A 13891-nucleotide genomic window follows, 5' to 3' on the forward strand; every position below is an offset into this window, starting at 1 on the left:
AAGTATAAATGGCTTCAAAAACCGATTAGGGAAATTTGTGGACAAAAGGTCCATCAGGGGCTGTTAGCGCAGTGCTGCAGGTACAGCCACCGGATTGGGAAGCATCTCGGCTGCTTGCCGGCCGTCAGGAGCATATACCCGGAGAAGTACTCCGTGTGTGCCCCCTTTTGTACACCTCTTGGTCCCCCTCAGAGCTGGGATCTTGGGCTGCAGGACCTCAGGCACCTGCTCTGGTGTTGAACCCGATTCATGCTGGTGGAGGACAAGGAAAGCTGCGTCTGCTGTCCCCCTCTCCTGGGCTTCCCATGGCAAATGCACACCCATACCTGAAGATTGGACATCGCCAAAGCGGGCTAGCTGGGTATCGTGGGGTGTGATATTCCCTGATATAGCAGCAAGCCTTCCCCTGCGAGTTGGCTTACTCCAGCGTGCCTGGCCAAGGCAGGAGCACAGGTCCAGATGGGTTAAGATTCTCCAGTGAAAGTGTCCTAGCACCAAATTCCTCCTAAGTCCAAGTGAGTATCCCAAGAGGGTACGGGGTAGGGAGGAACCGGTATGCTCCATGAATAAATGCCTTCGGAGAAAAAGTGTCTTGATACTAAGAAGTTTTCTGATATAGTTGGAAAGGCATAACATGAGCGAGAGGTTGGAGGACAAGGTCAGGCACATCCAGGCATTTTCACCACGGGAGGTGGCCAACTAAAGGTCCCTGTCACCCAGAGAAAGGTGAATTCTTCAGGGCTGGTGCCTTGAAAGGGAGGTTGGGGGATTTCTGGGAGAGAAACCTGAACTTTGTGGGATGTGCTGCCTAAATATGGACAAAGCCCTTTGCCTGGTCTGACCAGAGGTACCAAATGAAAGGATCTATAGGTTTCCTCCCAACTGGGAAGCACCAGCCCCCCTGTGACCACCCGCAGCATCTTGTCAGCACATGCATTTCCCGGTGCCTGCAACGGGAGAGTGGAGTCCAGCAGACTGCCTGCTCCCCCCAAAACGCTCCCCGCCACGCCTCCAGCTCGGTGAAAGCAGGACAACTCCTCATCGACTCTTTGTAGCCCAAGAACAGAGCCGTGGAAAAGTCCTGCAGCGGGAACTTTACTAATTCCGACTAATGACTCCAAAATACTGACTGAGGGGAACAATTGGGCGTCATCAAAAGGCGCAGACAAAAGAAATGCACTGTATTGTAATAGCAAACAGAGCTGAATTTGGTCTGATGGAGCACCTTTCGTATTCAGAGCATTTCAAAGTGCTTTGCAGAGTAATGAGCTGCATGCTGATGGTGGGCCGGTGGAGCGGTCTTTATGTGCCCAACAATAGCTGGCACAGCTGGTGGAGGAGGACCTGCTTGTGGTGGGAGAGGGGATGGTGGCATATTTAAAGGGGGCTTAGAAGAAAGATGGGGACAGACTTTTTAGCAGGGCCTGTTGCGACAGGACAAGGGGGAATGGTTTTCAACTGAAAGAGGGGAGATTCAGACTAGATAGAAGGAAGAAATGTTTTACGCTGAGGGTGGTGAAACACTGGCCCGGGTTGCCCAGAGAGGGGGTGGATGCCCCATCCCTGGAAACATTCCAGGTCAGGTTGGATGGGGCTCTGAGCGACCTGATGTAGTTGAAGATGTCCCTGCTCGTTGCAGGGGGGTTGGACTAGATGGCCTTTAGAGGTCCCTTCCAACCCAAACCATCCTGTGAAGACTTGGCTGTGACTCTTCTGTTGTCCTGATGCTTCTGTGTCTGCAGCTGAGATGTACCTGCTGGGTGTCTGTCTAGCAGCAGTCCATCAGCACTCTGGGTTGGGCATGCTGGGGAAATGTGGGGTAAATGGGAGTTGGTTTGGAGGGCCAGAGCGGCTTGAGGCACTCAGGACAGTCTGTGAGATGGAATTACTCTTTCCTTCCTGAAACTGTGCAGAAGTCCCTAGGTTTACCTAGGGATCTGCTCGTCTTGGCATCGCTTAGAGGGACAGTGAGCTTGGCCTGAAGGACTGGGAAAGCCTCTCCATGCTCTAGCCTCCAAAAGCAACTGAGCTACTTCATCCTCTCAGGAGTGCAGCAATATTGGTGCCTGGTGCTGCCTGCGGATTTACCTGGTCCTATGGACCTGCAGGTCCTTCACGTGTAGGTCTGCACTCTTGATGGGCTCAGTTTCTCTGCCCTTCTTCTGTCTTTGGGGAAACAGAGGTTGAGAAGCATGAGATTCCCTCGGCGCAGCTGGGAATAGACCTTGGCCTCCCAGGCCACCATCTGGTCCTCTAATCTTGCGGTCTCCGTGACAGTTTCATGAAGGCCCACATACGACTTCAGCTCTTTAATTTTAGCTAGGCCAGAATAGCACTGGCGCAGCTGCGTGAGCAGATCTCTTAGTCCCAAAACCATTTCTGTGGCAGGCATGTTTCTTGCCCCTTGCAAGGAGAGGAAAAGGTTAATTGCCTTTTTTTTTTTCCTTTTTCTTTTTTTTTTTGGTTTTTTTTTTTTTGAAAAGAGGAAATAAATCTACCTACCCCACCCTAAGGGGACTGCACAAATCTGTCAGCCCTTGGCGGGTGGGGGCAGGCAGCTGGGCTGCGTTAAGGAAGTAGCCCTTGGGAGGGAAGGGGCTGGGGGCATGGGTGGGGGGCCTTGGCTGCCTGCCTGGAGCTGCAGGCAGGGAGGGGGATGCTCTACCGGGCTATATTTGGAGAGCCCAGGCTGTGATGCTGTCTGCAGAGCCATGGGCACTTGTGATGAGTTAATATTACCGGGGGTTGGAATAAAAGATCTGCAGCAAAGCCTGGTTTGGGGTTAGAAAATTGAGTTCCGGGGTGAGGAAGGAGATCTCAGACCTTCTCCCGTGCGACCTGAGTCCTTCGCTACACCAGATCCCTGCTAACCAAGATGACCAGATTCCAGCAGCCTCCTGGCTTCGCTGGAGGACCACGCTGGGTTGGCGTTGGGTTCGCTGCATCACCCCTGTCCCAGCAGAGAAAGGAGGGTGGGAAGCAGACCGAGATGCCTTGGAAGCCTGGATTCTCCTCGCTCCTCCATCCGTGCTTCCATGCCGCCTGCGCTCCAACTGGGTCGGGCTGATGTCATGGCAAGACTTGCTCTCGCAGGCAGCGATCTCGAGTGCTGTCGTCCGGCAGCGGGGATTTGATGGTGTGCAGACGACTTCGCTGTTTCCCTTCCCGTCTGCCTCGCGCTGAGGCTGGCCGGCGCTGCTTTCCAAGCGGGGGTGTCTCAAATGGCCGGTTGAGCGGCAGCGGTAGCAGAGGCAGGTTCTCCGTGATGACCCAACCTTGTGTGGGTATTTTGGTACTGCTTCTGAATTAATGCTCAAAGGAATATGTAAAGACCCAACGTTTTAAGTTTCTTTGGGAGCTGATTGCAATAAAAATAAAGTCTCGTGTGGTGGAGCCATAAGGTCAAAGCAAAATAGCAAGGTTATGTCTTGAAACAACTCAAAGCAACTTTCAAGCTTCTTGTTTTGTTGAGCTTCAAGGCATCTAAATTCAAAGCTATCGTGCATATATCACACATGGTGTGCTGTTTGCACAGGGCCTATCCAAATCTTTCTCACTTTGCTTTTATATCAGCAGTGGCTGGTGTGAGTAACCTGTACTCGTCTCTTGAGCCTAGTAGGAGGCAAGTCAACTCTGGAGGCTCAGTGGAGACTGTGCTAGGAGGAGGACAGGGGCTGAAGGTGGAGGTGATGTTGGTCCTGGTGGTGTGTTTGAGGTGGATTTACATCTTCACGCTCTTAGCCAGATGGATGCTTTGGCCGTGGTTCTTGTTTCAGCTGAATGGTGCAGTAGGGACAGGAGGGAAGACATAAGGAAGGCAAGAAATGGATTTATAATCCCAAGCCAGCACCACCTGGTCTAGGAGAGCATCAGTGGAGCCTCACTGGTGTTTTCCAGTGGAGGGGCAGACCTGCTGAGCCTGGGCATCACCGTGGGGGCTGCAGGAAGATGCGGTGCCTGACGGTGAGGCATAGCCCTGGGGTGGAGGGGACGCTCGCTGCCCTCTCCGGCACAGCTCTGGGGCGAGGGGCTCATCTGAATTTAGCAGAATGGGTTTCCTTGCCTCCTGTCCGGGATTCACCATCTGTTTGGGCTTTTAATATCACTTCATTCTCCCTCCCTACATCCCACGCCCCTGTCCCAGATGTATTTGTTTAAGTGGCTTTAATTAACTTACATTTTCCTGTGCGTGACAGCTCCTTGAGGTTTTGGTAGCTGTTTTCTGTCCTTCCACAGTTGTCACTGACATGTAGCACTTTCCCTGCAGACTGGCCTTCAAGCCTACCGTGTTTGTTCCCTGCTCTGCGGAATTATTTTAACATACTGGAAGGGAATGGTTTCCATGTGAGCCTTGTTACACACACTCAATTGATTATTAGGTGTGATTTTCCTGATCCCTGCCGGTATCTATGAGGATTTTGAGCAAAGAAGCCGGAGGGGTGTAGGATGATGGTTTAGGTCAGATAGATTTATCTTCACGAGTGACAAGACAGATAACTCTGGAGTGGCATGGCTACAGGTGTTATCATTTGGGTGTCTCCTCAAGAGTGAAGGTTAATGTCTTGCCACTACTGATCCATCACGGTGTTATCTACAGGATTTATAGGTCTTCTTGTGCCTTTCCAGCAACAGCGGGTTCACTTTTCCGGAGCTCAGAGCTATGTACCTGCTCCCTGGCTGCAGCAGCCGCAGCGGTCACGTCAGCAAGCCCCTGCTCTCCTGGGTTCGTTTGCTTTTAAGCCCAATGTTAGGAATAATCTCTGCTCATTATTGTGTAGGTTTGCACTTCTCCAGCGGAGGAAGGTGGGACGGATGGGGGCAAGCCCAGTGTTGGAGTCCTCTCCCAAGGGAAGGCATCAGGCAGATGAAGGCAAGACAAGCCCTGATCCTGCCTTCCCGAGGATCACCCTAAGAAATGTGAGCAGGAGGATGGCAGGGAGCAAAGAGGGACTCAGATCTTAAAGTAAAATCTCTTTTTAAAAAAAAAAGCAGCAATAAATCTAACAAATTAAATTAAAAAGGCAACTAACATGAGTGGCAATTGTACAGTATGAGATAACACCGCATCCTGAATTCCAGTGGGATGGGAAATATGAAGCAAAAATCGCTGAGGTGCTTCTAGATAGCGATAAGGAAAGCAAGTCCCATTTACCGGTAGAAATAAAATAAGAGGTCCTGATAAACCCTCCATGACTAGACTGGATTAGGGCTCTAGCTGTTGAAATTCATTACGGGTGTGCAAAAGAATGCATATCTCGCCGAGCTAAACTGACTACAAACGCCATGTATCTGGAGAAGAGCCAATTCACTCAGAATAAATAGATTTCTTTCAAAGAGAAGGGGGGGGGGGGGAATCTGTCAGAAGTCTGTATCCCTGCCTTGTCATTTATTATGCAAATAAGTCTCGCACCTTTCTAAACCATGAAGGATGAGTTTGTGTTGGAAGAGCGATCTTAAGCTGTTCCAGCGACTCCAGGGCCAGGAGCTGCTGATTTCAGGAGGGCTTCTGGTGGCGAGACATGCCAGTCCTTGTCAATGAGGGTAATGCAATTTGGTCGGACATTTTCAGAGTTCCCATAAACAAACCCATTGCTTCACATGATTTTGTATTATTTATTTTATTTTATTTTATTTTATTTTATTTTGCCTGTTCTCTGTAGGAATGACTCTGTATCTGGGTCACGTGCAGAAGGGAGCCCGTGGCATATTCTGCTCCGTCCTTGTCATCAGCTCTCTTCCTTTTGGTATCAGCGCCGGTTAAAGCTGCTTCGCTCTGCTGGGTAGGGCTTAGTGGAACAGGACGCGTTTGAGCTTCAGTCTGTGGTTGACTCTGAGGTGGTTGTAGGTGGCTGCAGAAGCACGTAGTGTGGTGTGCAGGGACCAAAACATGATCTAACACCTTTTGTTCTAGCAATTAAGTATCTCAGGATGCTAATTTTAGGAATAGAATTGAGCTGGTAGGAGCCATGAATAGTGAAGGAAACCTTGATGTTCCCTTCGGTGGAGTGTTGAGCCAATGTTAAATGAATGAAAAAAAAACCACCCAAACAGAAAAAGATCTCTAGAAGGTTTTTTCTGACAAGGAGGTTTTAGTTTTTGGTCCTGTATTTTGGAAAAGCTCCTGATGAATCATGTGGCCCCAATTCTGTATGTGTGAACAAAGCTCCAGGGGTGGAAACCTGACCCCACAAACCCACCAAGCTCCCATCTCCGAGGCAGACTCTGAGCACGATGTGGGAGAAGTGGGTCTCCTCTCTAAAGCAATGTGAAAGTCAGGGGGATGCTCAGAGAGTAGAGGGATCCAGCTGGGACATTGTATGTGTTCGTAAGCAGGTTGTAGGACACACAGAGAACCTGGGTTATAGAAAAGCACATTCAAAGGACTTTCCTAAATGCTTGATCCCAGATTTCTCAGGTACCTTCTCCATCACAGCCAGTAGAGATATTTGCACTGATTTCTGGCTCTGGTGATCTTAGCGTTGCCTTTCCCTCTGTGGCCTTAGGAGACCACATCAGTAGATAGTCTCTGGGTGGGGAAGAGGGATGGGGCCTTTGACGGGCAGGAGGGACCCGACCACCCGGCATCTGCTGTGGCTGAGGGGGAAGGCAACGCACATTGATGTTGGCCATGGCATGAATCTCTCTCACTTCTTCAGGGGCATTTTACACTTGTGTTTTGCCCTCAGCATTTCTGCAGCGCTGGGCTGGCTGGGCTCTTGCAGTGCTCCGGAGTGATTCTGCTAATGGGATCTGACCTGATGGCTTTGCATGTTTTAAGTAAATTAAACACAGCTGCTAGGAAAATCCAGTAACCTTAACAGCACCATGGCTCTGTTGTCTGCGTTGTAATTACAGCGGCAACTGCCTGGAAGTTCTACTTTCTGGTTTATTTTTAAATAACTTCTGAGCTACCCTTTGATCAACTGCTTCATCCCCGAGTCCTGCCTGTCCTCTTCCTTGTTCTGGGTTTAACCCTTGCTGCTTCTTCAAGCATCCATCTCATTGCAATTTAGTCCGTTGCAAATGCAAGCGGCTGATTGCAACAATTACACTCTTTCCTGAATATATACTGCAATTTTGAGCTGAGGGTGAAACTGGGGAGAATTTTGAGCCAGAGCTTATGAGGTGAGTGCCTACCGCAGGCATTCAGAGAACAGTGTTTTAAGGCTGCTGGGGAAGAGCATCTTGAAACATGCAGCTTTTTCAATTGCTTCAACCGAAATCCTCTGTACCCCTTCAGAGAGATGGGCTTTCTGTCACAGTGACAACACTTCAATCAGAAGTGAAAGGAGTTAGTTTTATGTAGGAAGCAAAACTAGGAGCCTAATTTTCCCTCGTCAACCTATGAGTGGAACCCATGCCTGCAAGAGCGAATGATCAACTCCCAGCACGGGTGTAGCTGCATGCTCCTTCCCTTCATTAAAAACTCACGCTATTTTCACTGCAGGATCTGAACAGGCTTAAATTTCTGGAGGAAACCCAGGCTCAGGGAAATGGCTTAGCATTTTGCATCAGAAGCCTGCAAAAGGGCTCAAAAACCAGCTGAATTTTAAACATGTCCCAGTGCAAGGAGGGAGGTTGGCTCAGCATCACTGGATGCTGGTCCCACCTCGAGGGCACCAGAACTACAGCTCCCTGACTGTGCTCAAGGTCACATCGTATTTGGTTATAGAATCATAGAATCACAGAATGGTTTGGGTTGGAAGGGACCTCTAAAGGCCATCTAGTCCAACCCCCCTGCAACGAGCAGGGACATCTTCAACTAGATCAGGTCGCTCAGAGCCCCGTCCAACCTGACCTGGAATGTTTCCAGGGATGGGGCATCCACCCCCTCTCTGGGCAACCTGGGCCAGTGATTCACCACCCTCATCATAAATGATGGTTCTGGCTACCCTTCGTCCTGCTGGGATGAGCTGTCTCCTGGAGATCTGAGGGTACTTTCAACAGAGCCGTTTGCCAGCTTGTTTTCCAACCTGACTTCTTTTCTCTTCCACCGGGCTGGCCAGGACGGGCAGATCTCTGCTGTGATGCCCTGGTCTGCTCTCCCATCTGCTGTCTGCAGCGTGTTGTCGTATATCCACGTCGGAGCGCGAAGCAGGTGCCTATGCGTTTGATCTGGGCGAAAGCAGTGAGTGAGTGTGATTGGGGTTGTAAAGTTTATGAGATTCTGTGTTTTATGGTATGACTTTGCAATCAGGGGACATTAGAGTTTCTAAAGGGAAGTGTGATGTGCTGCAGAACACAAGGTGGTAATTTCCCCTCTTATATTGATGCTATCAACAGTAAAGAATGAAGCAGCTGCTTCTCAGAGGATTGGTTTTTTAATGCATTCGATTTATGTAATTTATAGACTATTATTTATTACATGGGGTTTTTCCCTCTTTACTCGCTTTGCCTCTCCCTCCGTTACTAGAACAACGCAGCACCATCTTATCTACCACTTTTCATCTGTAGATTTCAAAGCCCTTTCCAACCACAGCCGACATCATTCTTTCCATTTTCACACTGGAAGGGGAAAGTTGAGGGCTGGAGATGAGAGATAATGTCAGCCCAAAGACGCAGCCAGGCCACTCCTCCTGAGCACGATCCACGCGCTCATTTCTCCCTGGGTTGGGAGGGATAAGCTGTCTCATGGCATTTTTGGCCGGAAGGCACAGTCCCTGGCAAGCCCTGGTCCGGCAAGGAGAACCCTGTGCCACCGCTCTGCCCGTGTGGTGCCCTGGTATCTACCGTGGGTGCTGCCACCATGTACCCACGCCGGCACCATCAGGATCCTACAAGCCAAAGCACCCTTTATCCACACACGAATATGAGTTGCCGTTAAAAACGGCAATAATCATCACAAACGCTCTCCTAGGTAATGAAACGTCCGTGTGTGGCAGTGCATGGTAGATGTGCCTTTTCAAAATACGTTTGCCAGGTGGGATTTTCTGCAGGGACATGGGTGACTTGGTTCCCTTGACTCCAGTGGGCTTCTCCAGGACATCGCCCTATTCGAGGCAACACAGACTTTCAGCAAGGCTCAGGCTCTGAAGTTGCTCTGTTAGTTGACAGAAACGGGGTTTTTAGCTGAGCAGAATATTTTCTGGCGAGGTGGGATTCAACTGTCTGCGTTTAGATAGCTGGATGGTAGCCACCTCTTCCCTAGTTGCCCGGGCTGCCTTCACCATCGATGGAGAGCAGTAAGCAGAATTTCAGTGGTGTGGTTTCTCTTCTCCTAAGGTAGATATCTAGCTGAGATCAGCTGGATCTTGCTGTAGCTTCTCTCTTTTGCTGATGGACTGTAGCTAACTAGCCCAGTCTAGCTAACTACCATTTTTCTGCATTTTTCCTTCCCGCCACGCATTTCAGTATCTCGACATAAAACTGAACGGCTGGAAGGAGAATTATCCCCAAAAGACAGCGTGGCATGGGTTTTGCACACCCGATGTCATGTGCTCTGGTGTTCCACCGTGGCCGGGCTCTGTGGTTGCACTGCAGGTCCTGACGCACCATGGGCAGATGTCTTCTTACCGACCTCCGTGCACCTCCAGAAGGGATGGGGCCACCCCGGTCTGCCCACCTGACCGGTGAGCATTGCTAAAGGAAGCTATAGCTTTATTTTTGCAGATGGCGAAGGGGCCAGTCTGTAATTTCATCGCTATCGGGACACCTCAGATGCTCAGGCTGGCACGGGAAGGCAGCACTTCAGAGTTTTCTCCTTGTCTTCACTGAAGCCAGGGTTCACCCCCATTTCTCTCTGACAACATGGCAGTGTTTGCCTGCAGCTCCCTATTTTGCTTGCAGTTATTAAGCCTGCTAGAAGACAGTTCTGGCACCTTCCTAATTCGCTAATGTGTCTGGTGAGGTCAAAGACTCTTGAGCATATGAGGGAAATGGGCAGAGTCCTCTGGGAGGAGCCTGGGGTCACCCGGGCGGGAGGGGAGATGTGAGATGAGCTCTTCCCCAGGCTGAGGCTCGTTCATTAAAGCTGAATCACAGCAAAGGTGTTTTATGATGTTTGGTTTTCAGATATGCCAAGAAGATGAAAAAAACTGATTGCAAAAGTCCTGGGCATTTTAAAGTAATATTTGATGGGGGTTTATTGAAGATGCTGTAATACAGCCTGTAGCGGCATCTGCTTTCCAGATTAACAGGGGGCTTGCAAACGGCACTTTGGAAGCAACCTCCGAGATTATTTGAAAACTAGAGAGAAAATTCCATTTGGTGAATGATTCATGACATGGGTTTGCCTATCAGTTGTTCCTTCTCCTTTCTTTGTCAAATTTATTCTCTTCATATTACGCAGGAGGCACACAAACACTGTAACCGTCCTGGAAGTGTTTATGTGCCAGGATTGTGCCACTCATCGCAGCAGGGGCCTGAGTGCAGAGCTGGAGGGCATCCTCTTCTAATGCAAATGGGTTTTATTTTGGGGCTGTTGAAACTTGGACCAGGAGTTGGAGGTGGGCTGCAGTGGAAAATAAAAATATGAACTAATCTTCTGTGATAGCTGGTGGATACTTGGTCAGTGCAGTCAGTGAAGTCTGGAGGGTGTTTCACTCCCCAAAGTAGATACAGATGTTTGAGTAACTGAATAGCTCTTGCAGACACCCCAGATTGTGCTGACTGCAGCCCTATGGACTGCAGTAAGGTCTGGGAAGGCCAGCACCCACGGAGGTCATGATTCAGCTGCGAGACATAAGTGTCTCATTTTACCCTAAGACGTATTATTTAGCCTCCAGCTGTCAGTCAAGAGGGATGCAGGTCCAGGGTCATATCTGGCAAAGCCAAGCACAGGTCTTGGATAGCTTAGGGAGTCCAGCGTGGCGATGGGAACCCGCATTTAGGCGACTAAATCCAGGATTTAAATGTGGACGCCCCAACTGAGATGCATTAATCTGGACCTGAATCCTACCTGGCGTGCCAGGGACTGATGCAGATTTATCAGGCTGTCCCTGGCTGTCAGATCAGGGCTACACTGTGCTTCAGGTGAGCTAAATTCTGACTGCTGGCTGGTCAGGGCTAAAGCACGGATGGACTCTTTGGAGGATGGTCCATTGGGAGTATGTGAGTGCTTGTTCTGTTGGGGGTAGGACTGTCCCCAGTGTAGACACCCTGGAGAAGGGCTGTTTCTTTATGCGGAGTTGACCTCAAGAGCAGGACAAGCGTGCCCCATCAGCGGGCTGCTTGGGAACCGTCCTTCCCAGCTCTGCGGCTCACCCCAGCCGGGGGATGGAGAGGTCAGTGTGCTGAAGGGAGGCAGAAGCTCCCCTTCTGGAGACACGTGGTGAGAGGAACAGACCCGCAAGTGAGCTGATGTGGCATGTTAGTGATGTATTCAAGGAGGGTAATTAGAAACCTTAACGTCATATCCAGGAGGGTGTGTTTGATTCATCTAGAAACCACCCCAAGAAGCTAAAAGGGACCTTGTGGCTGAGGGGAAAGCCGCAGGCAAGCCTGTTTGCTTTATAGCTTTTCGTCCCGCATATGTTTTGGGAATGGGAGAAGGAAGCCTGGTCTGCCCTCAGCAATGCCCATCCTATTTTGGAAAATGCTATGAGGGCACCAAGGCATCCTCTCCGGCTCCCTGTTTGCTGGCTCAAAGCGTGGACCACGAGTGTGGCTGTTCACGGGCACTGTTCTTCAGGCCCCTCTTCATGGCAGTGGGTTAATGAAACTGTAATTCAGGTGCAGCCTTTGCTTAGCCCAGAAACTCCCGTTTATAGCCTCATCCCATGAGGATTCTCCTGAGCCTCAAACAGGGATTTTTTTAGATCCGTTGCAAGCGGTTGTGTCCCTGAGTTCCCCTTGCCATGGGGAGAAGCCGCAATGCAGGACTCTGCCTGTAGAGAGAAGGAAACAACTTTAAGTAGAAGTTAAAGCTGAAGCCCAGCATCACTCGAGGGAAACACGGTGCCAGCCCCTGCCCTGATGCCGGGAGGAGGTTGTGCATCGACCTTAGCAGAGCTGCTGAGCTCCGGCGTGAAGCCAGGACATTGCAGGATTTTTGCAGCCTTCCCTGGGAATTTTGCCCAAAATAAAGACGACAGCGCTCACCCACGTGGGCATGTTGACAGTGGCCTGCGTTAAGCTCTTTGCCCCCTCGCTGATCGCTTTCGGCCGTTGAGCAGCGAACAAGCCATTAGTCGTCCGCGGTGGCGGCTACTCATCAGCTAATGATCTGAACTGGGGCCGGGGCTAAGGAAGGAGATTGTGCTTAAGTGCACAAGGTCAGAGCAGCTGGATGCTCTCGAAAGCAGATGGACTCATTAGCTGCAGAGAAGTCCCCTTCTTGGGGCTGATCGTGGCCCTGGAGCTTGGCCAGCCTGCACGGCTGCAGTCAGGGGGCTGGTGTGCAGCCGCTGCGTGCTCTACCAGTCACCTGCGCTCCGTGCACTGCTAACTGCCTAAATATCCTCGTACTGATGGTTGTAGAAGCACGAAAAGGAAAAACACAGGCCATCACAAAGGTTACCCTTTGTGGTTTTTCTCTGTTCCTTGAGTGTGCACGCACGGCAATTACCTTACCAGTTTAATAAAATGGGTAGGGTGGTCAGAGCCCCTTGGTTCCTTGGTCCCAGGACAGTCATCCAGGTGTCACCCTGACTTGAAAAATGTTGTTGGCACTTTCCCATGAGAGAGAGAGTCCCAGAAAGGCTGACACAAGATTGGTGCCTCCGTCTAAAAGCAGGGAGAGGGTGGGAGAGGGTTCCCAGTTGCTTGCCTGTGTCACGGGTAGCGGCAACTAGTGCTGGTGGACCCTGCCCCAGTAAACCCATGTCAAGGGCTACCTGGAGAAGGAAAGGAGGAGATGCTCGGGTGATTGATTCAGTCGGGAACTGCTTGGGGACGCTGGGAAGAGGAGGCAGCGTCTCCATCTCCAGCTGACCCATTCTAACAAGTGTCTCCTTGCCTTGGTTTCAACCTTCTCATGTAAAATTTACTGAATGGGAATGCACTGCGTTGGCTCTGCCCTTGTCAAATGTGGCAAATTCAGAGACTGCACGCCATAAACGGCCCTTTCCTCGCTTTGAGTGACTCCCAGTTGACTGCATACCACTAAGCCTTGGCAGAGAGATCCCTTTTCCCTTGCAGTGTCCACTAGTTGGTTGGAACCCCTTTATCCCCGCCAAAACTCAGGTAGAAACCTGGGTTTAAGGGCAGATGTGAGCTGGTGGTGCCATTTTGGGGAAAATACTCCAGACTGTGAGCTCATCGTTTCTTTTGTGTGCAGATACCACTTATCCAGCTGACTGCTGAACCACAGGAGCAATTTCCAGCTATGTGCTCCCATAGCATGTGTGCCCAGCTGCCCAGGTCTTGTAAGGGCCGCGGTGGTGTTCCCCTCTGTCCTTACCCAGGAGGAGACCTGGGCCACCACCCCTAGCTGTGCTAGGGGGACTCTGGACCCCGTTAATATGATGGCTGCCTGCTGGTGGGAGTCTCACACCTTGACGTTGTGCTGAAGTGGAGTCACATCCCCCAAAGCATGCTCGTGCTGATCTCCTTCACCAGCCCTCTGAGTCCTGCTTACCTCCAGCCCAGCTGCTGGCCACCATGTCCCTTGCTGGCCACCCTGTAGCCTGTGTTAGCAGCCATCAGCCTGTTTCGTTATCTCCTCTGGCGCATGCTGGTGGCAGTCCTACTCACCTAACACCTCCTGCATGGAGGTGTCAGCTCCCTGTTCGGAAATGCCAGCCCACTGTCTCCATCATTTGTAAGTGCAAAGTGATGGCCAGGAGCTTCTGTAGAGCTTCCTTTTTCCAAAGCTTTTCCCAAGCTAAAAGGAGCAGAGGACTTGTATGGGCAGAGTTGGGGGGATGCCGGTCGTACGCCTTCCCCCTCTGCACCCCATCACCTGCGAGACATGGGTTTGTTGCGGGTGGCACTGCGGGTACCACCGAACTAC

This window comes from Aptenodytes patagonicus, chromosome W, assembly GCF_965638725.1.
Source record: "Aptenodytes patagonicus chromosome W, bAptPat1.pri.cur, whole genome shotgun sequence".
In the NCBI taxonomy this organism is placed as follows: domain Eukaryota; kingdom Metazoa; phylum Chordata; class Aves; order Sphenisciformes; family Spheniscidae; genus Aptenodytes; species Aptenodytes patagonicus.